This window comes from Lontra canadensis, unplaced genomic scaffold, assembly GCF_010015895.1.
Source record: "Lontra canadensis isolate GAN:19392208 unplaced genomic scaffold, GSC_riverotter_1.0 scaffold14, whole genome shotgun sequence".
Lineage (NCBI taxonomy): Eukaryota > Metazoa > Chordata > Mammalia > Carnivora > Mustelidae > Lontra > Lontra canadensis.
Window position 1 is genome coordinate 1,635,583 of NW_022631008.1, and position 21,869 is coordinate 1,657,451.

The 21,869-nt window shown below is 35.5% G+C and overlaps 1 pseudogene; it reads left to right on the top strand.

Moving 5' to 3' along the window:
* The first annotated feature begins 18,295 nt into the window (after positions 1 to 18,295).
* Positions 18,296 to 18,992, top strand: LOC116868020 (annotated as a pseudogene).
* Positions 18,993 to 21,869: the final 2,877 nt, after the last annotated feature.

Sequence of the window (21,869 nt, forward strand, 5' to 3'; positions counted from 1 at the left end):
TTTCTTAATTTAGTCCTCCAGTAGCTTCTTGAGAAGAGGACACAGAAATAAATTTTTGCAACCACAAATGATCAAGACTGTTTTTATTCCACTCTCACTCTTGATGGAGAGCCTGGGTATAGAATTCTAGGTTGAAAATTATTTTTCCTCAGAAATGTGGAGGCATTGCTCCATTCCCTCTAGTTTTCAGTAGAGCTACTGAGAATTCTGATGCCATTCTTGTTGCCAGGCCTTGGTATGTGACCTATTTTTTTCCACTTGGAAGACTTGGGGTTCTAAAATTTCAAAAATTTGATTTTCACAAGATATGATTTTTTTTTTTTTCTGGAAAGGCAGATAGTGTAGTGATTCTGGTGCCAGACTGCTGGGTCTCTTATTTAACTAGCTCCATAACTTTGGGCAGTTTACTCAACTTCTTTGCGTGTCTGTTGGCTGAAAAGTGAGGAGAATACCAGTGCCCACCTCATAGGATCTTGGGGAGCATAGAAGTAACACTTCAACACTTGGAACAGTGCTGGGTACATAGCAAGACTTATGTAAATGTTGACTATTACTATTATTACTATTATGTATTAGTTGACTCAATTTAGAAACTCAGATTTTCACAGCTAGGGCATCTGCTTCTGTTATTTCTTTGATAATTTCTTCTCCTTCATTATTTCTATACTTTATTTCTGGAAACTTTGTTATTAATTCAATTCTCTCAGGGTTTTATTTCAATCCAACTGCTATCATATTTTTAAATATCCAACATTTTTGTCTTATTTTTTGAATTTGTATATGTGTGTGTATATGTATATTTATGTATTTATATATGTGTATATAAACTTTCAATGAATGCAAAATTTTCTTTTTCCTTTGTTTTTTTTTTAAAGATTTTATTTATTTATTTGATATATATAGAGGGAGAACACAAGAGAGCACAATCAAGGGGAGCAGCAGAGAGAGGGAGAAAGAGACTCCCCTCTGAGCAGGAAGCCTGATGCTCAATCCAGGACCCTGGGATCAGGACCTGAACCAAAGTCAGACACTTAACTGACTGAGCCACTCAGGCGACCCTCTTTTTCCTTTCTGATGATATTTGCTTTAAGATGTGTTCTTGTTGTTCAGGCCTTCCTCTGCTTTTTTCTGTTCTATTAAAGGCTTTTGTCTGGTGATTCTTGGCTATTTATACTTAAAAGTGAGGCTCTTCACTGGTGAGTTTTGCTGAAGAGAGATTGAGTTGGAGTAAGGATCCCCTGAAGAGATAGATGGGCTCCCATAAATGTCAGTTTCTGTAGACTTCTCATTTTGAGCCGGCCATTATATTCTAATCTCTCACCTGGGAATATAAGTCTGGCCAACAGAACATGGGAAGCTGAGCTTTAGAAGGGTTAAAAGAACTGTTTTTCACACAGCATTACACAATCCCCTTATTTTTAGTATGGTGTTTCCTGGTCCAACCTCTCCACCTTGTCTATGGTAGATCTAGGTTTGGTGGCACCTAAAGCTTATACAGTTTGGGGGACCCTCTTCCAGACCAAAAAAAAAAAAAAAATCTATAAAATTATGAAGGAAACTTCAATATGTGGTCTTGGGAGGGACCTGTGCAAATGGGGAGCCTTAGGCCTTGGTTCCATTAGCTTTATGGTAAATCTGGCTCTTCACCCTGACCCCTACCAGGGGCTAAAATGATGTACCTGACTTCATTGGCTGAAGAGGGCACCTGAGAGGTCTAACTGTTGTTTATAGTCTTTTGGTTAATTCTCTTCTTTTTCATCCTACTCTATAGCCTGGTTCTTCAGGAATAACCAGTATCTTCAAATCCTGGGCCTTTCTGGCATTGATAGTTCAATGGGTACACTTGTTGTTGGAGTATCTCTCATCACAGGTATTTAGTCTTCAATTGTTCTTCTGAGCAGTCTTTTACCGCTCATTTATGTACTCCCCATTTTCTAAAATCTTGAAGATATCTCTTAGTTACTATTATGTCATTACCCATCCTGTTCTCTTTGCTACAATGGGTTTATCCCTTTTAACAATGGCTTTGCTGCCATTTATATGGGGCTTAAAGAGAATATAAAAATAAGCAAGCAGGTTCATTGGCTTTGTTTAATTGGAAGCCTCATTGTAACATTAAATATTTTTATATCTGCCATTAACTCTAATATTTTATTGCCATTTAAGTAATTTCATTATAAACCAAAATATTTGTTGTACTCCATATTTGAAAAATAAATACTTTAATGTTCTTATAGTCTGGCATTTTTTTGAGCCAATAAATCAATACTTGTTGGCCCAGCAAGCTCGTGTGCTCTCCTATTAATCAAGCTGTGAATATTCTGTGAAGGAGAATGTGCCAGAAAATGTCTACAGTTTTTTTAAAACAAAATTACAAAATAATGCATGTTAATAGAGGAGTTCATAGAAAAAATTCCCTTTGTTTATATGCCTATGGAAAAAATACTATGGAAAAATGTTTTATCTAGTTTATTCTCCTAGATGGTGCTCAATACATGTTTATTAAATAACTAAATGCTCTTATAACTAGTTCTATCTCATCCACTCAACTGACATCATTTCTATGAAAACATTTTCTTTCCCAAAGTACTCTCCAAACTCTTGGCAAATGAGGTATAAAAGCATTTATAGTAATGTTTCCCAAACTGTGTTCTTTGGAACCTCAGCTCTGCAAGAATACTAAGTAAAATCTAAGAAAATGATCTGTAGTCAAGTATATTTTATAAACTCTGAGTTCAACAAAGTTAAACAAAATTTCTTTACATCAAGGACTCCTTAGAACCTTCACTACAATAACATGCATTGTGAATCTTTAAGAAGGGAATAATTATTAGTAGTTCTCAAATTAACTTAGTACCAATCTTGTTTTAGGTAGCATACTACTTATTCCTGACAAAGCAAGTTACTTCAAAATATGGTTTGGAACATTTTTTATCAGCAGTAGATTTCTTAATTCTGTACCTGTAAAAGATGTCACTTTCATCCTGAGGAGTTTCCATTCTAGATCTTGATCCAGTTCCACGCTAAATCTTGATCCCTCAGGATTGCTCTATCTTGGAACTCTCTGGAGTATCAGACCGACTGTTCCCATGGGGCCCAAACGATTCAGGGTGAAATAAAAACCTATGTCAGGGGACTTTTTATATTTGAGTTACTGGGGAAAAGGGAAATGAATAAAGGGTAACAGCAGGATGCTCTGGCACAAGATGGGCCATCCAAGTCTTCCTGCATGGAGCAGCATGCTTATGCCTTGGGATCAGGTCAGTGTTTAGCAGAGTCAAGTAGAAAAAGAGAGAACCCAAGTGTTCTCTCTGCTCTGCTCTTTACTATTTCCCAAACTTCCTTTCTTCATATATTTTATGTCCAGAGCCTCAAACTGACTGACTGAACCAGACTCTCCAGGGGAGGGACCTGGAAATCTGCATGTAAGAAAAGATGATTCTTAGGACAGGCAGGTTTAGGAAATACTATACTCTGCACCACTATGGTGCTTACCTGGCCCCTCCTGACCATAACATCCAAATTGCTCTCACATTGATGATAATCCTGTTAGAGACTCCGAGCTCACTTCTTGCCATATGCATCTGCTTTGCTTCAGATTCTAATTGTGTTGAGAGACACAGACACAATTGAGAGACTGAGCTCAGTCTTTCATCCTGCTTCTGATTTCTTTGTCTCCCTCTACTGAATATTTTGGACAGGCATTAAATGGAGTGAATTCTCTCTAGGATTAATCTTGCCAGAGCAGCTCAAAAGATCTGAATAACTTCTACTATTTGAGGAAACTAAATGTTAAATAGATTCAAGTTAACTGAAGAATAGTTGTGGAAGAAGATTAAAAAATTAATTAACACAGAATTCAAAAAGTACAAAAAAGCAAAAGCTAAAAAGTATGGTTTTTCTATACTACTTCTACCAGCTGTGTAGTTGTTTGAAAGCCACTTGTATTATATGAATGCTTCTAAGAGATATGCTAATGCATTCATAAACATTTATGTAATATATATGTGCACATTTCTTTTACATGGAAACACATGCCATATACCGTCTTCCACTCCTTGCTTTTTTTCACCTAGTTTACCCGGGAGATTGTTATAGATTGAATTGTGTCTTTCACCAAAATATGTTGAAGTCCTAACCTCTAGTATCTCGGAAGGTAGCATTATTTGAAACTAAGGTCATTGTAGATGTGATTAGTTAAAATGAGGTGATACTAGAATAGGGTGGGCCCTTCATCCAGTGTGACTGGTGTCCTTTTAAGCAGACACAGACATATGCTGTGAGACTGCCATGTGACAGCAGACAACAGAGGCAGAGATTGGCATGATGCAGCTGCAAGCCACAGAATGCCAGGACTTGCTGGCAAATCCCCAGAAGCTAGAAAGAGGCAGGAAAGGACTGTCCCCTACAAGTCTCAGAGGGAACCTGACTATACCAACACCTTGAATTTGGACTTCTGGTCTCCAGAACTGCGATACAATCTTTTTTTTTTTAGTTTATGGCACCTTTTGGGGCAATTCTAGGAAATGAACACAGAGAACTGTCCATATTAATAGACAGCTGCTTTATTCTATTTGACAGATGCATAATATTCTATTGTGTGGCTGAAGCATAATTTATTTACTTGGCCTTCTACTAATGGACATTTAAGTTGTTTTCAAACATTTCCCATTAAAAACAATGTAAAATGAATAGCCTCATATATGTCATTTTGTACCTGTGTCAGATCACCTTGGGCTAAATATACAGACATGGTGAATACTTAAATTGAAATAAGATGAGAAATTATTATAACTTGAGTAACCTTCAGTTTCTGTGAACAGAAGATATATATAAATAAAATTATCCTCAAGCCAATAATAATGCCAAATGGCAGGACTTTATCTCGACTCCTTTTTCAACCCTCCTCCTAACTGTCCACCTGCTGACCTTTTCAACAAACCTTTCTTCTTTTCTCTGGATCTCTGCTGTACCTGAGTTTTTAGTGTCTTAATACTTGAGTTCTGAGAGTGGTTGTAAGGATCAAATGAAAAAAAATTGTGAAAGTAATTGCCCTACATAAGGACAGGGATTGCTGTAATCTTTGCCTTAAAGCAATGTTTGATAACTTTATTATGCTTTCTACACACACACACACACACACACACACAATTGCTCTGGGTTATAGATCTGTTTCTCACATTTGTTTTCAGATTTTTAGTAATTTCTTACTGTCTCCTTTACATTTTCCCATAACAGTTAATATACTGTCTTTTCAACAAATATTACTATCTGACTAATAAATATATGTTTAGTGCTTTTGCATGCTAAATTTTTCATCAATGAAAATTCTTTACTTCCTGAAGGTAGCTTGAGGATTTCCTTTTTCTAGAATAACAGTTTCTACAAACTGCATTCTTTCCCTTTCTTCTTTTTTCAGATTAGGAAAACTTTTGGGGATATATTTTGTAACCAATGGAGTGAAAACAATCAATACAAGATACATTTAATTGTTACAGCTAATCCATACACAAAGGAAGGAGGTAATTTCACCTGTCTAACTAAATCATGAAGACTTTTCTTCCTAGGCAGGGTTTAGGATTGTGACCCTGGTCACGCTGGTTATTATTCTTAGTATCCTCAGCCTTGTAGCCTGCCAAGAATAGTTAGGGATAAAAGCAGGCTGTTTTTTATTTGATATAATTGGTGAAGTGCTAGAAGAGCCCTAAGTCTTCACATATCTCCCCTAGAGCATTCCAAAGTACTTAAAATTCCTACCTTCAGAGTTAATGCTTTCTTTTGCTTAAATGTAAATAGCCTGAAGGGATATCATAATAAACCATTATCAGTCATCAGCAACTCAGCATGAATTGGTCTATTAGATTTTTTTTCTTGCTAACAATAGATGGCCAAGAAGAAAGTGATAACTCAACAGGAAGCTTTCACTGAACTGAGCTGTTTGCTGCTGCTGCCTCCCTGAGAGAAAAATCTGCAGAGGTACTTATTATCTCCCATCACTCTTTTCGATACCAGGAAGACCAGAGTTCATTTGAACGGAGGATGTACTGGGATTGGAACCATCTAGAGAACTGAGGAAAAAGGATCTTCATCACTTGCCTGCAGGGTCAACTCTAGGCAAAATTGTGAAGAAGTAGCTGTTAAGTCTTTAAGTATGGCAAGTATAAGTATGATTCTGGAAAAGCTCAAAATGGTATCTGGCAGTCAAAATGGTTTTTCACACTTCCTTAGCACATAATGTTTAACTCTTATTTTTTGAATCAAGCTACTTACTAAGATGAAGTTATTCTGTATTCCTCTCCTTTTTCCCTTTTCCCCATTTCTCTGACTACTGTGGGACCACTGATCATCTATTTTGGAAAAAACTCTTTGACTTCTTTGTGGAATATTTATGGCTAAAAAAGACTAGTCAATATTCTTCATGTGTCCTATGCACTAAAGCTAATCCCTACCCCATGAGATCTGTTTGAGGGATTGAATGCCTGGTTAGGCTCACTCGCTTGCTTGGTCTCTCACTTTCCAGCATTTTCCAACCTCACCTAACTAGAAAAAATATTGGAAAGAGGTCATATCTCATCTCAAAAAGCTGTCCAGACTTTTAGCCACATCTTTTAAGAATTCGTATTCATTTCAGAAGCAGTAAAGAATTATAAATTGAATGTGCTCCATAGAGGGAACACTTTTTTGCTTGAGAACAGCCAACAGATTGTGGTGATTTCATAAATTAGATTCATCCATAGATGTTTCAACTCAAATACTGTTCTCAGTTATTGATTTATTAAATATGTCATATTATCTCTTTATGAAATTTACCACTTATGAGAAAATTTTCTCTAAATAACTCCCCACTTCTTATAGTATTTTTATTCTATTGCTGACTCTTTCTCCTCTGCCTAAAAACACGCTCAAGGTTTTCACCATCCTGGAATTTTAAAAATCCCTTCTTGGACACAGTTTACTACTCGACTGAATGCTTCATGTCTCTCTTCTTTCTCACAGACCTCTTGAGAAGTCTCCAGGTCCTAACCTCCCATTTGCTCATTAATTATGATATCATTATTATTATTAATAGCTAATATTTGTTGAGTGAATAATGTGTGCCAGGCATTGTGCAGCTTAGATGTATTATCTCATTCATATCGTCCAAGGATTCACTGAAGTGTAGGTACCAGTAGTAGTCTTACTTATATGATGAGAACAAGGGCTTAGAAGGTGTTAGTATGTTGCTCAGCAAATCTGACAGTGAGTGGGTGGCAAGAATACAAAGAAACTGACAGCCAAGATGGGTCATGGGTGAGAGAGGGGCAGAGGGCAGGCAGCAGAAAAGATGTGTGCCAGAGGCAAGAATGCCTTCAAAATGAAGGTAAAGTCACTTCAGATGACTTTTTAAAAAATGTTTTTAATTTTTTTTATAAACATATAATGTATTATTAGCCCCGGGGATACAGGTCTGTGAATCGCCAGGTTTACACACTTCACAGCACTCACCATAGCACATACCCTCCCCAATGTCTATAACCCCACCCACTTCAGATGTCTTACACTCTGGTAGATTTTTGAATTGAACATCAGACTTGCTTGTAATACTTAAACTATCTGGAACTTACCTTTCTCATCTGTAAAATCAATTTTTAAAATATTTATTGTATTTATTTGAGAGAGGGAGTACATATGAGTGGTGGGAGGGACAGAGGGAAAGGCTCTCAAGCAGACTCTGTGCTGAGCACAGAGCTGGATGCAGGGCTTAATCTCATGATCCTGAGATCTTGACCTGACCCAAAATCAAGAGGGGGACACTTAACCAACTGGCACTTAACCCAGGCACCCCTGTAAAATCAAATTTTAATGTGGTAATCTCTGATAATTATATAGTTACGACGTCTAGTATCATTTACACAATGGTCTTAATGATTTGTGATCGTGGACTCTTAATAGCAAAAAAACCTGAGCAAGTACCCCCATTTAGGAGCATTCTGGATGGACAAGTTTATCAATTATTTATAAATGTGTTAATTTGTACAAACACCGCTTTACTGATACATAAAGTATATTATGAAACACAGAAATAGAAATATAAGATAAAGATAAAGCAATACAGTTAATTGCCTTATCAATTGTGATGTATAATATAGTCATTAGCTAGGATCTCAAGGCACAGTATTCAAGTAAGGTGAGGCTTATCATTACCATGGATGTAAGTGCCTATTTAAAATAGTCCTAGGCAATTTTGATTTTTTTTGCCCACTTCTTGTTAGATCTGATTAGATTTTGTTACTTTATATTGCAGTTTGGCTGATGACAAGTTCTTTCTTGGATTTAGATAAGTGTCAGCAATGTCAGTTTCTTATTCAGCTCACTCTTACACATCAGTATTATCATGAAGTTTCTTTGAAAGAATCTTTTAAAAACATGTTTCCATTACGTAACCATTCATTCCATTAACTAATTACAAAGAAGTCAAGTTCTAGGCTAGAACTCTAGATCTCAAGTCCATCTCACCTAACTTTTTGGATCCCCTCACTAGCAGCTCCTGAGTAAAGGACCAAATGCAGGCCATTGTCTTGGGAGGTGATTTTCAGAAGCACAAAAGGCAGAGTGATACACAGGGTGTGTTAAGGAGCATGCTGCTGCTGTGGACCCAATCCCAATAGTGACCTCTCAGAAGCCATATTGGACATACCACAGAATCACCCTTTCCTGGATGACTGAGGCATTTATCCACCAACTTTCATTCCACCATTGGTTGATGGTCATTGCCAGTGGCTTTAACTCTCCTTTACTTCTGGGTAACGCCTGTCTCTGGCAGAGCGAACTCCAAACTCCCATGGTGCTGGAGAAGCAGGCAGAGACGAGAGATGCTGGTGCTAGAGGTGGAAGGCTTTAGCGTGCTGCTGCTATTTACTGCACCTAAGGTGAATTCACCTAGGCTCCAGGAAAATGGCACGTGGTATCTACAATGTCTGCTACAGCTGGTGATGGTAAGAATCAGGAGTAAGTGTAAGATTAGTGAACTCTGATAAATTGAAGCAAAGAAAGGAAGGATAGCACTTGTATCTACCTCTCTTCTTTCCTCAGGATATACTAAGTTCCATATTTTGGCAATTAGAGGCATAAAGGCTGCCTATTCAAGGAAATGAACTACAGGGAGGAAGAAAATGACATCTGTCTGATTGTAAGCTGATCTATAGAGGAAGTTTAATTATTGTATCATTGATGTTTATAATCGTGGTGGAGCCAACATTCTCTTTGGCATTATCACAATTCTATACATGACGTTAAACAAATTAATTGAATAATTTTGATATCTGAATGCCATTGATTAGGTAACTCCTATATGCTAAATCCCTGTAAAAAGTGGCGTGAGTTATAAAAAGATCAGTAAAACTCAGTCTGTTCCTTACAATATTGTAGGGGGAATGAGCATTGCATATAAGCAACTATAAAGCAAAGTGAAAAGAGGTAAGATCTATAAGAAAATACCAAGGGATGTAAATATTCTAAGATAGAAAAATTATTTCTACACCAAGAAATTTATTATTTCTTGTGATTAGAGCTAAGCCTAGCCCAAATTCCGTGCCTTAGAAATGTCTTTAAATATGGGTCACTTGTAAGCCACCAGCTGAAGTTTAGTAGTGAGCAGCCTTGGTCTTAGAAAAGACAGAGAATTCTGAGATGGGCCTTTAATCAGTGATATCTATACTGGGCTCTAAAGATGCCCTTGAGAGACAAAGTAGAATACTTCCCTAACTCTTTATCATTAAAAAAAAAAAAACCAAAAAAACAAAACTAATGTTTTGTGGTCCGTTTTTAAGGCACACACTTTTAAGAATACAAAGGAAACAATGGAAAAAATGATGCAATATTTGCACTGACAGTATATTGTTGCAGCTTTCTTGGGGGTGAAATATGAAAATATTTTCTCAATAAAGGTCTTATCATAAAATGGAAACTAATTTGTTAGGTGTCTCCTTTCTTAGCCAGAAATTAATTATAATGAGATTATAACACATGAAAGAATTTATAACGGATATTTTTTTTTTAAAGATTTTATTTATTTATTTGACAGAGAGATCACAAGCAGGCAGAGAGGCAGGCAGAGAGAGAGGAGGAAGCAGGCTCCCTGCTGAGCAGAGAGCCCGATGCGGGGCTCGATCCCAGGACTCGAGATCATGACCTGAGCTGAAGGCAGCGGCTTAACCCACTGAGCCACCCAGGCGCCCCTATAACGGATATTTTAATAGAAAATCAAGTTTAGTCGAGCTATTTAAAATTATAATAAATAATATTTCATGCTCAAATAAGTAGGAATTCTATACTTGTCATATTAGGTATTAGGTACAACTTGAGATCTGATAGGTACATTTTTCCATTCTGTCCAAAGACTAAAAAAACGTTAAAATGAATTGCCCACAATAAAATGTATTTGTCACATTAGCTATATTCAACATATATTTGACAACTTTTATCATTAGTATTTAAACTTATTGAAATATAGCTGAAACACAATGTTATACTAGTTTCAGGTATACAACATAGTGGTTTGACTATTCTATACATTATTCAGTGCTCACCAGGAAAAATGTCATCACCATAAAATATTATTATAATATTATTGACTATATTCTCTATGATGTACTTTACATACTCGTGACTTATTATTTATTTTATAACTAGAAGTTTGTATCTCTTAATCTCCTTTACCTATTTCACCCATCCACCTAGCCTTCCAGCAACCACCAGTTTGTACTCTGTATTTATTATTCTGTCTCTGTTTTAGTTTGTGCCTTTGTTCTGCTTTTTTTTTAGATTTCATGTGTAAGTGAAATCATATGGTATTTGTCTTTCTCCATCTAACTTATTTCACTTAGTGTAACACCCTCTGCATCCATCCTTGTTATTGCAAATGGCAAGGTCTCATTGTTCTTTATGACTGAGTAACATACCAATGTATGTATGTGTGTATACACACACACACACACACACACACACACACACCCCACCTCTTCTTTATCCATTCACCTATTATCACTTGGGTTGCTTCCCAATTTTGGCTGTTGTAAATAATGCTGCAATAAACACAGAGGTGCATATCTTTTTGAATTTGTGTTTTTGTTTTCTTTGAGTAAATACCCCATAGTGGAATCACTGAATCATATGGTATTTCTACTTTCAATTTTTTTAATACCCTCCATACTGTTTTCCACAGTGGTTACACCCATTTACATTTCCATTAACACTGTATGAAGTTTCCCTTTTTTCCACATCCTCACCAACACTTGTTATTTCTTTTTGATATTAGCCATTCTGACTGGTGAGAGGTTGATATCCCTTGCCTGAGGAGACAGATGCATAGATATGTTGCTAAGGCCTATGTACAAGACATTACTACCTATTTCCTCTTGGGAATTTTATGGTTTGAGGTCACATTTAAGATCTTTAATCCATTTTGAGTTTATTTTTGTGTATGGTGTAAGAAAGTGGTCCCATTTTTGCAACACCGTTTATTGAAGGGACTGTCTTTTCCCCGTTGTATACTCTTGACTCCTCAGTTGTAGATTAATTGACCATATACACATGGATTTATTTCCATCCTGTGCCACTGATCTATGTATCTATTTTTGTGCCAGTACTGTACTATTTTGATTACTATAGCTTTGTAGTATATCTTGAAATCTTGCGTTGTGATACCTCTAGCTTTGTTTTTCTTTCTCAACATTGTTTTGGCTATTTAGATAACTCTTTAAAAACACTTCAGCCACTACCTCCAAATTAGTATTTATATATATTTTCTTTAGGGGAGCTCTGATAAGCTTTGTTGAAATTTCAAAACTTCTCATAACACCAGGCTGGTGAAGATAAAAAAAAATACAATTTTTATGATGTAGATTCAATAGGGGGATATTCAAACAATGTAATTTTATTTAAACTGTAGTTAGTTAACATACAGTGCAGTATTGGTTTTAGGACTAGAATTCAGTGATTCATCACTTACATACAACACCCAGGGCTCATCACAAGTGCCCTGTTTAATACCCATCACCCATCTGGCCCACCACCCACCCATCTGTCTCCCTTGACTCTCAGTTTGTTCTCTAGCATTAGGAGTATCTATATTTTGTTTCCCTCTCTTTTTCCCTTTCCCATATGTCCATCTGTTTTGTTTCTTAAATTCAACATACGAGAGAAATCATATGGTATTTGTCTTTCTCTGATTGATTTATCTCACTTAGCATAATACATTATAGCTCCATTAACATCATTGCAAATATCAAGATTTCATTCTTTTTGATGGCTCAGTAGTATTCCATTGTTTATATATATATATATATATACACACACACACACACACACACCATGTCTTCATTATCCATTCAATAGTCAATGGACATTTGGGCTCTTTCCACAGTTTAGCTATTGTTGATAATGCTGCTATAAACACTGGGTTGCATATACCCCTTCAAATCTGTATTTTTGTATTCTTTAGGTAAATACCCAGGAGTAAAATTACTGGATCATAGGATAGTTCTATTTTTAGTTTTTTGAGGAACCTCCATATTGTTCTCCAGAGTGAGTGCACCAGTTTCATTCCCACCAACAGTGCAAGAGGGTTCCCCTTTCTCCACATCCTTGCCAACAGAAATGTCAATTTAGGTCCTCTGTGCTCTTAAAAAATTGGCTTGTTTTTTATTACTGAGTTATAACAATTCTTTGTATTTTCTAGGTACAAATCCATTATCAGATATATGATTTATAAATGTTTTTTTCCCAGTCTGTGGGTTATCTTTCATTTTCTTGATGGTATCCTTTGAAGCATAAAAGTTTTTAGCTTTGTGCTTCCTCCTCCTCTCTCTCTCTCTGCCTGCCTCTCTGCCAACTTGTGATCTCTCTCTGTCAAATAAGTAAATAAAATCTTTTAAAAAAAGTTTTTAGCTTTGATGAAATCTAATTAATATATCTGTTGTTATTGTTTGTGTTCTAGTTATATCTTAAAAAAAACCTTTCCTTAACCCAAAGTCATGAAGATTTATTCATTTTTTAAAATAAGTTTCATAGTTTTAGCTCTTACATTTAGGTCTATGATCCATTTAGAGTTCAGTTTTTTTTAGAAGGAAGGAACCCAAGTTCATTTTTTTGCATGTGGCTATCCTATTGTCTGAGCACCATTTGTTGAAGGTAATCTTTCTTTATTAAATGGTCTTGGCACTTTTCTCAAAAACTGAGTGAAAGCAAAGGTGAGAGTTTATATCCAAACTTTCAGTTTTATTCCACTGATCTATTAGACTATCCTTATGCCAGCACAACATTCTCTTGATTACTGTAGCTATGGAATATGTTTTGAAGTAATCAAGTGTGAATCCTCCAACTTTTTTCTTCTTTTTCAAGATCATCTTGGCTACTCTGGGTCCTGGGCATTTCTTCATAAATTATAGGATCAGTTTATCAATTTCTGTAAAAATCTCAACTGAGAATTTAATATGGCTTATATTGGCTCTAGAGACCAATTTGTGAATATTGCCATCTTAATATTAAGTCTTGTAATACACAAACAAGAGATAGTTATGCATGTATTTAAGTCTTCTTAACATCTTTCAGCAAAATTTTATAAGTGTTCCCCGTTTTTTGAGGTGTAATCGCAAAATAAAAGTATATATATTGGAAACGTGTGATATGATGAATCCATTGCCTCACTTGGTTACTATTTTTTACTTTTGTGGTGAGAATGTGTAAGATCTACTCACCTAGCAAATTTTAAGTAGACAATACAATATTATGAACTATAGTCACCATACTGTACATTAGATCCTCATAATTTATTCATCTTCTAATAGAAAGTTTGTACTCTGTAACTAACAGCTCCCCATTTCCCCCACCCTCTGCCCTGCAAAACCACGACTTTACTCTGTGTCAAAGAGTTTAACTTTTTTTTTTTTATTCCACATATAAGTGATACATACATTATCCGTCTTCCTCTGTTTGGCTTATTTCACTTAACATAATACCTTCCAAGTTCATCCATGTTGTCATAAATGGCAAGATTTCCTTCTTTTCTATGGCTGAATAATATATATATGTAACACATTTTCTTTATCCATCTATCCACCAATGGACAGTTAGGCTATATCCATATGTTGACTACTATGTATAATGTTGAAATCAACATGGGAGTGTTTCCTTTGAATATATAACCAGAAGTAGGATTGAAGGATCAGAGGGCAGTTCCATTTTTAATTTTTTTAGGAACTTCCAAATTATTTTCCATAGCGGATACATCAATTTACATTCCTACCAATAGTACACAAGGGTTCCTTTTTCTACAGATCCTTGCCAGTACTTGTTACTTCTTGTTTTTTTTTTTAATAAAAGCTATTCTAACTGGTGTGAGGTGATACCTCATTGTGGTGCTGATTTGCATGCCCCTGATGATTAGTGATGTTTAGAACCCTTCCACGTATCTGTTGGTCATTTGTATTATTCCTTCTCATCTCTTTCTCCTCCTCCTCTGCCTCCTCCTCTTCTCTTCCCACTCCTCATCCTCCTCCTCCCACTCCTCCTCCTCCTCCTCCTTCTTCTCCTTCTTCTATGTCTTCTTTACAGAAATGTCTATTCAGATCCCTTGTCAATTGTTTAATCACTTCCTTTGGCTATTGAATTGTATGAGTTCCTTATATATTTTGGATGTTAACCCCATTTCTCATATATAGTTTGCCAACATTTTCTCCCATTCCATAGGTTGCCTTTCCATTTTGTTGATGGTTTCTTTTGTTGTGCAAAAGCTTTTAGTTTGATTTTTTTCCCATTTGTCTATTTTTGTTTTTGTTGCCTACACATTTGGTATCATATGCAAAAAAAAAAAAAAAATCATTGCCAAGACTAATGTCAAGGAGCTTTTTCTCTTTTTCTTCTAATAATTTTATAGCTTTAGGTCTTATATTTAAGTATTTATTTTATAGTTTTAGATCTTACAGTTAAGTATTTAATCTCTTTCAAGTATTTCTTGTGAGTGTTGTAAACTAGGGATCTAGGATCATTTCCATGTGGATATCCATTTTTCTCAGCATCATTTGTTGAAGAGACTACCTTTTCCTTTATTGAGTTTTCTTGATATCCTTGTCAAAGGTTCTATGGCCATATATTTGAAGATTTCTGGTCTTCCATTTATTTTTTAATGAATTCAAGTCTACCATGATTAGATGACTCTTTACATAGCAATTAAAATGCATGGCTTCTTGTATCAGTCTGGAGGACTATAAGTACTCCACCGTTTACTGTGTGATGTTAGACAATTTACCTTCCTGCAACCTATTTTCCTTACCTATAATACAACAATAATGATAGCGCCTCCTTATCCCTCAGGATAGGATTATGAAGAATTAATAATAAAAGAAAACTTGTTAAAAATGCTTGATACATTGAAAGAACTAAAAAAAATTCATCTATTTTATTGCCTATTTTTCAAATTTTATTAGGGCACATCCAACACAGTTATAGCTCCCAAAGGATCTTTGGATGATTTCTTTTGAATCTTAGGATTGTTTATTCTATTTTTCTGAAAAATGCCAATGGAATTTTGACAGAGATTGCACTGAAGCAGTAAATCACTTTAGGTAGTATGGACATTTTAACAGTATTAGTCTTCCAATCCATTTATTTATGACTTCCTCAATTTTTTTCTTCAATGTTTATAGTTTTCATTGTCCAGGTTTTTTACCTCCTTGGTTACATTTGTTAATACTTGGTTCAATTTGTTAATACTTGGTTAAGATTTTTATTTTTTTTTTTCCTTTGATGTTACTGTAAATGGGATTGTTTTCTTAACATCTTTTTTGGACAGCTCCTTGTTAGTATGCAGAAACACAACTGATTTTCATATGTTGATTTTGTATCCTGCAACTATACTAAATTTAGTAGCTCTAACAATTTTTTGTTGGAGTCTTAAGGTTTTCTACATTTAAGATCATGTCATCTACATAGGGACATTTTTATTTCTTCCTTCCTGATTTGGATGCCTTTCTTTTCTTGCCTAGTTGCTCTGGCCAGGATTTCTGGTAATACAGTGAACAGAATATGATTAATAAAGAAGAGCATCCCTGTCTTGTTATAGATCTTAGAGGAAAGACTTTGGATTTTTCACTGTTGAGTATGTTAGCTGTGGAATTGTCATATCTGGTTTTTATTATGTTGAGGTATGCCCTTTCTCTACCTAATATTTTGAGAGTTTTTATCATGAAAGGATACTGAATTTTATCAAATGCTTTTTCTGCATCTACTGAGAGGATCACACAATTTTCATCCTTCACTTTGTTAATCTACTGATTTGTGTATATTGAACCATCCTTGCATCCCAGGGATAAATCTAACTTGATCATGATGTATGATTTTTTAATGTCCTGTTAAATTCAGTTTGTTAGTATTTTTTCATCTATGTTCCTCACTGATACTAACATGGAATTCTCTTTCTTTGTAGTGTTTTTCTCTGGCTTTGGTATCAGTGCTATGCTGCCTCATAAAAACTGCCTCTTCAGTTTTTAAAGAGTTTTAAGGAGGATTAGTATTACTATTATTTTTTAAATGTTTTGTAGACGGGGTGCCTGGGTGGCTCAGCAGGTTAAAGCCTCTGCCTTTGGCTCAGGTCATGATCCCAGGGTCCTGGGATTGAGCCCTGCATCAGGCTCTCTGCTCAGCAGGGAGCCTGCTTCCTCCTCTCTCTCTGCCTGCCTCTCTGCCTACTTGTGATCTCTGTCTCTGTCAAAAAAAACAATAATAATAATAAAATCTTTAAAAAAATGTTTTGTAGAATTCACCAGTAAAACCATCTGTTCCTTTTTGGGGAGATTTTTGACTATTGATTCAATCTCCTTACTATAGATCTAATGAGACTTTGTATTTCTTCATGATTCAGACTTGTTAGATTGTATGTTTGTAGGAATTTGTCCACTTCTAGGTGGTCCAATTTGTTGGCATATATAATATTTTAGGGGCATTTTCTTGCAATCCTTTATATTTCTGTGATGTCAGTTGTCATTTCTCTTTTGTTTCTAACTTTATTTATTTGGGTTATTTTTTCTTGATGAGTCTGGCTAAACATTTATCAATTTGGTTTATCTTTTCAAAGAACCAGCTCTTGGTTTCAATGATTTTTTTTTCTTTTTCTTTTGTTTTTCTTTTTTTAGTTTTTTTCTTTTAGTCACTTAATTCTGCTCTGGTCTTTACTATTTCCTTGTATCTATTCACATTGAATTTTATTTGTTCTTTTTGTAGCTCCTTTAAGTTTAGTTTTTTCATCTGAGCTTTTTTTTGTTTCTTGAGGTAGGCTATATCACTATGTACTTCCCTCTTAGACTGATTTTGTGTATCTCAAAGAATTTTGGTCTCTTGTGTTTTCATTATCATTTATTTCCATATATTTTTTAATATCTTCTTTGATTGTTTCATTGACCCATTGTTGTTTAGTACCATGTTGTTTAGCTTCCATTTGTTTGTGTTTTTTCCAGTTTTTTTTTTTTTCCCTTGTGATTGATTTCTAATTTTATACTGTTGTGGTCAGAAAAGATGTATGGCATAATTTCAGTCTTGTTAAATTTACTGAGGCTTGTTTTGTGGCCTAACATGTGATCTATTCCAGAGAATGTTCCATGTGCAGTTGAAAAGTGTTTATTCTGCTCTTTTTGAATGGAATTGTACATATCTGTTAGGTTCAGCTGGTCTAATGTGTCATTCAAAGACATTATTTCCTTATTGATTTTCTTATAGATAACTGGGTTATCTATTCACTTATGTAAGTGGGGTAAAACTCCCTTACTATTATTGTATTTCCATCAATTTCTCTATGTTTACTAATATTTGCTTTATGTATTTAGGTGCTCCAATGTTAGGTACATAGATACTTACAATTTTTATCTCCTCTTGCTGGATGTCTCCTCTTTCATTTCTGATGGCTTTTGTTGTTGTTTGTTTGTTTGTTTGTTTTCTTAGTCTAGCTAAAGGCTTGTCCATTTTGTTTATGTTTTGGAAAAAAAAACAACTCTTCATTTCATTGATCTTTTCTATTGGCTTGCTAGTTCCTAGTTTACCTATTTTTGCTCTGATCTTTGTTATTTCCTTCTTTTCGCTAGCTTTGGGCTTAGTTCTTTTTTAGTTCCTTGAGATATAAATTTAGGTTGTCAATTTGAAATATTTCTTTTTTCTTAAATAGGCATTTATTGCCTGCTTAGAATTGCCCTCTTAGAACTGCTTTGACTTCCATCAAAAGAGCTCCTGCTGTTGTACTGCCTCATCCTCCCACATCACTGCTCCTGCTATGGCTGGATGACTCCTTATTGGGGATAAGTCTCCCAGCTTTGAGGCCAATATTATCTGTGGCTACATCCATTTCCATGCCTCCCTGAGAGGTCACATAGGGCATTCTTTTGTCCTATGCTTGAGACTTTACCCCACTGTGTACTACAAAGCTTGGCAGATCAGCAAATCTGGCATCAAAATTTACCAAGAGTAATGCTAAAGCTGATAGCTCTTTTAATAGATGATGTTGAAGATCACCTTGCCTGGAGCAAGAGTATCAATGCTTACAATGGTGAGAAGTCCACAGAAATGTTACCTTTTCTGATCACTGATGATAAGAATCAGGAGTTTACTATCCTGTTGGGCATGCTGGACCCAGCAGAGAAGAATGAACAGGGCATGCCTGTGGCAACTTGTGTGATGCTTAATTTTGGTCCTGATTAGAAATTGAAACTGTCATCCTCTATCTAGCTACTGCTGCCAGGAGCTTTGATGAGATTCTCACAGTAGTTATTTCTTTCAAGCTCACATTGGAAAAGAGAGTTGACACCCTGGTTAACTGGAGAAATGAAGACAGTGTGATGGTCCTTCCAACTATCCCTGAAGAGGTAACCAAAGAAATTTTCCCTAAACAAGTCTTTACCAAGGAAAGACCTCTGCTATACTCCTCAGCTATAAGGGTCTCTGAGAAGTTGGTGCTGGAACTGCTTGCTTAGCACAGTGAGCCAGAGGACGGTAGCTGCTAATCATGTTTTCCTGCAGAGGCAATTTTGTAAAAACATCCGGGTATCATCCAAAAAAAGAATTGCTTATGTTGCAGTTTGGTATGTTGTGTTTCCATTTTCATTTGTTTGAATATATTTTTTGATTTTTCTTTTGATTTCTTCTTTGATCCATTTGTTGTTCAGAAGTGCATTAATTTCCACATGTATTTGTAAAATTTCCATCTTCCTTCCTGTTACTGATTTCTCATTTCATATCATTGTGTTTGGAAAATATACCTGGTATGATTTCAGTCTTAAATTTGTTAAGACTAGTTATGTGGCCTAATATACAAGCTGCTTCAGAGAATGTTCCATGTGTGTTTGAAAAGAAAATGTATTCTGTTGCTGCTGGATGGGATATTTTGTATATGTCTGTTAGGCTCACTGGATCAAAAGTGTAGTCCAAGTCCAATATTTCCTTATTACATTTTCTGTCTGGATGGTCTATATATTGTTGAAAGTGGGGCATTGAAGTCCTCAGCTGTTATTGCACTGTCCATTTCTGTCTTCAAATCTGTTAAAATTTGCTTAATCTAGCAAGGTGCTCCATTGAGGGTGCATATATGTTATATACTACTGATGAACTGACCTCTTTATTATTATATAATGACCTTCTTTGTCTCTTGTTAGAGTTTTTTTTACTTAAAGTCTAATTTTTTTTTATAGAAGTTTATCTTATTTTTTCATTTTCATTTGTATGGAAAGTCTTTTTTCACCTTCCAGCCTCAGCCTATGTGTGTTTATAAAGCTGAAATAAGTCTCTTGTAGACATCACATAGTTGGACCTCATTTTTATTCTATCCATTCAGTGACACTGTCCTTTGGGAAATTTAATTCATTTATAGTTAATTATTGACAGCTAGGGACTTTCTATTGCCATCTTGTTAATGTTTTGGGTGGGGGGTGTTTTGTGGTTCCTTTGCTCTTTTCTTCCTCTTTTGCTATCTTTCTTGTGATTTGATGATTCTCTGCACTGGTATACTTTGATTCCTTTCTCTTTTCTGAATCCATTATAGGCTTTCGCTTTGTGGCTACTATGAGGCTTACATAAAACGTCTTAAACTTATAATAGTCTACTTTAAGCAGCTAACAACACAACTTTGATCACATACAAAAACTCTACCCTTCTACTGCTACCATTTTATATTTTTGATGCCACAATTTGTATCTTTTTATATTGTATGTCCACTAAAAATTATTGTACTTACAGTTATTTTTAATACCTTTGTTTTCTTTTGTACTGGAGTTAAGCAATTTACATACCACCAATATAGTATTAGAGCATTCTCAACTTGACTATATATTTACTTTTACTAATGAGTTGTACATTTTCATGTTTTTATGTTACTAATTAGTGTCCTTTTATTTCAGCTTAAGAAATCCCTTTGGCATTTCTTATAAGACAGAGCTCGTGGTGATAAACTCTCTCAGCTTTAGCTTGTCTGACAAAGTCTTTAATTCTTCATTTCTAAGGGTGCCTGGGTGGCTCAGTCAGTTCAGTGTCTGCCTTTGGCTCAGGTCATGATTCCAGGGTCCTGGGATCGAGCCCCATGTTGGGCTCCCTGCTCAGCGGGAAGTCTGCTTCTCCCCCTCCCCCTCCTTTTGCTCTCTCTCTCTTGCTCAAATAAATAAAATCTTCAAAAAAATTCATTTCTGAAGGACAATTTTGCAAAGTATTCAAATATTCATGTTGGCACTTTGCATATATCATCCTACTCTCCCCTGGCCTTCAAGGTTTCTCTCTTTTTTTAAAAGCTTAACCAACTGAGCCACCCAGGTGCCCATGCAAGGTTTCTGCTGAGAAATCCTATCATAGTCTGCTGGGTGTTCCCTTGTATGAGAGGAGTTTCCTTACTTTTGCAGCTTTCAAAATTCTCTTTGTCTTTTTGACAGTTTTATTATCATGGGTCTCAGTGAATTCCTCTTTGGGTTTTATCTGTATGGGGACCTATGAACTTCAGGTACCTGGATGTCTTATCTCTGCCCAGATTTGGGAAGTTTTATTTCTTTAAATGAGCTTTTTGCCTCCTTTTCTCTCTCTTCTGCTTCTGGGACTCCTGTATTATGAATATTGTTTTTTTCTGATGGTGTCCCATAATTCATTTAGGTGTTCACCACTTTTTTTCATTCTTCTTCTTTACTCTCAGCAGACTGCATAATTTTAAATACCTGGTCTTTGAGTTCACAGATTCTTTCTCCTGCTTAATCAAGTCTCCTGTTGATGCTTACCGTTGCATTTTCATTTTGTTCATTATATTCTTCATCTCCAGAATTTGTTCTTTTTGCTTTGTTCTTTTTTTATGATTTCTTTCTGCTGGCTTTCCTATTTTGTTCATGTATTGTTTTCCTGATTTCAGTAAGTAGTCTGTTTTCTGTTATAGCTTGGTGAGTTTCCTTAAAACAATTATTTTGAAAATTATTTTTTTGGCCAGAGAATTCATAGATTTCCATTTATTTGTGGTCATTTACAGGAAAATAATTATGTTCTTTTGGTAGTGTAATGTTTCCTTGCTTTTTTGTGTGATTCTTGAAGTCTTGCATTGCGGTCTTCTCATTTAAAGAAGGAGTCACCTCTTCTAGTCTTTACTGACTGGCTTCAGGACATAAATAACCTATATTGGTCACAGTCCAGTTTGGAAGTCTGAAGGTTTTTTCTCAGATGTCTTCTATGAATGTGTCTACTCCTAACATATTATTCTCTCTTGGGGGAAGTTTTAAGATTCTCTGTTCTCTCTTGATCCTGCAAAACTGTATTGGGTGCTGAGAGTCTCCTATTTATGTTTTTCCTAGAGTAGCACCTGGAAATGCTCAGATTTGTGAGCATTTTTC